Source organism: Propithecus coquereli, unplaced genomic scaffold (assembly GCF_000956105.1).
Source record: "Propithecus coquereli isolate 6110/MARCELLA unplaced genomic scaffold, Pcoq_1.0 Scaffold95, whole genome shotgun sequence".
In the NCBI taxonomy this organism is placed as follows: domain Eukaryota; kingdom Metazoa; phylum Chordata; class Mammalia; order Primates; family Indriidae; genus Propithecus; species Propithecus coquereli.
This window is the reverse complement of record NW_012155840.1, coordinates 487,163-489,868: the sequence shown is the minus strand read 5'-3', so window position 1 is coordinate 489,868 and position 2,706 is coordinate 487,163.

The window sequence follows — 2,706 nt, the reverse complement described above, 5'->3', positions numbered from 1 at the left end:
TATCTTAATTATGATAATTTTTAAATAGCATTTGTTAATACTAAATATAAAAACCTAAATCTATAAAGTGTCAATAATATCATTGTCTGGCTACTTTGTGGCAAATTTGCTTTATATCTCTCTCATAGTTAATGGGGCTGCCTATTCTGGCAAGTTATTTGATTTTGGAATAACTCTTTTAAGTAGGGAGCCAAGGATAACTTTAGAAATTGTTCAAGGTGACAGCGGAAAGCATAACATAACTGTATGGAATAAAATAGTGAAAAGTAGAGTACATGTGACCTTTATCATGTAATCAATGCTCTGAATTTTTAATAAGTGATCCAACATTATTATCTGCCCCACATAGTAGTATCATCGCACCTTGTTTGTCCTTAACTGTCCCCTTCAACTGCAAATATGTTAACTAGAAAGGAATTCAATCCATGGGTGCTCAGGAATTCTTTGCCTGGTTTGTGTTATGCCATGTTGGGCAGGAAATAACTGGGCAGGGGGGATTGAAATATAAGGTAGTGTCATGGAAAGGGTCAAAACCACCACTAGAGTGTAGGAACTTAAAGATTGAGTGCCCTGTTTTGGGGAAGATAGAAGAGTCTGTGTGTATGCGTGTCTGGGTGTATGCGTAGGAGAGGGAGTTGAGAGATAATGGGTCATCAAACACAACTGTAGGTACTACACAATTTTGCCTGTGGCCAACCGTGAATGTACACATCTTACCATTAAAAGTTTGCAAAAGTCGCTTGGTCCTTAAATTAGTAAATCTCAGTACACCTCAACTCACAAGAAAATTGCATTAAGTCCTAATTCAAAGAGATTGCATCATTTATTAATATTCATTTTCTAAGCATAATCTGAGCACCTTAAAGTGAATTATTTTTAGTTTTTGTGTGAGAACTGTGGTAATCTATAACAGATAGTCAAAGCACACAGTTTATTCATTTCTTTAGCATGCTATCAACTCCAGATATATTCCACAGGCATTTGGTCAGAGATTCATTAAAGAATGGTTTAGTTGATATATAACCTGGCATTACATCATCCTGAATTGTGTATGAATAGGGATTTAAAAAAAAGATTTTCTAGTTTGCTGGAATGTAGCCTCTGTTTTATAGAATTGACGTTTCCTGGTGTAATATAATACCTTTGTTTTGTATTACAGCACCATTCCTAATTATATAAGTGTACTTTGTTTAAAATAGTGTATAAAGGCCAAGCCCTATTTGAACTGAGAAGGCTTGTATTGCATGTCATTTAAATAAGCCTTTTTATACAGTGATAGAAAAGAATTAGATGAAGTCATATTTTACATTTTCGGTCAATTCCCATATGTCCAATACCAATGCTCTTTCCTCCCTTTTTCTTCAGCTTTCATTAAGTATTCCATTAAAATTTTCTGTTTAGTTTCATTCAAAATTACATTTTATTTTGCTGTGCTTCTGCTAAGATGGTTAAGGAAAAATAAATAGAAATTCCAAACTCTAAGTACTAATTTTAAAAATTCTTCCCCTGTTCCCTTTTACCATTTTTCTTTTCAATTTTTTTCTGTCGTTTTTTTCCTAATTCTCCCTCATTTTTATCTCATTTCTCCTTCTTTATTTACCCAAGCTCATTCACTTTATCTCTGTCTCTCTCTCTTTCTTGTAATCTTTTCTCTCTTTTTCTCTTTATTCCCCCTTCCCCTTTCTCTTTCTTTATTTGTCCTTACATTTATAACTTCAACTAGAAGAATGTGATATGTTCATGCTGGTTAAAGTATATTCAACTTCCTTTCCTCACAATATTGTCAGCTAGCGGATATTGAGCACTCATTCTGTGTCTCATCAGATCTTCACAACAGCCTTAGGAGGTAAGTTCTCTTATTGTGCATGTGATACAATTAGTGGCTTAGCTAACTTCAGCTAACCTCCATTGCTACACAGCTAGGAACTGTGTGTTTTATCTGAAGATAAACACCCCTCTGCCTGTACCTAGAGTCCATAGGCTTAATCATTATTAAATGCTTCCTCTCCTTCCTTAATCAAAATCTCCAATAATCAGGTCCTTTTCTCTACCTGGTTTTAGCTCTTTGTAGATCTGCTGTCGCTCAGAGAGCCCTACAGCCTTGTCACCCAGTGCCACTGCCTCTGTCTTCTACCTACTCAGGGTCCCTATTCTTGTGTTTGCTGGAGCTTGCAGAACAAATTTATTAAGCGTGTAGGGGATGTCTTGTTCTTATTTTATAGTTAGAGAAATAAAGGTACATGGCTGGCAGAAGAAAGCTCAACCCATTCCTAGGATTTCTTTTTCAGAAAATAAACCCTGTGTTCTCCACAGTTTTGCTATCTCCCATCCCTTTGAAGGTGGTTATGGGACAGTAGCATTCTTCTGTAAGATCCTAGAAAGAGCAGACAAACCACCTCTGTACAGATGAGGCAAAAATATATACCTCTGCCTCTGATCTCTAATTTATAACTTATATAAGATTTGACAATTTACAAGAATTCTAATAATCATGATTTTATTTTTCCTCATAATGTGGCAATTATAGCAGGAATTAATGTGCCCTTTTAATATTTTAAGAAGCATAAATACTTAGAGATGTTAACTGACTTAATGACAGTAATAACTTGACATCTTAAGTATCTTTTCCATGTTCTGCACAGAACTAGCGGCTTTGCTGAGTTGATCTCTAATATGGGATCTTTTTCTCGTGCTACCCCAGTTACC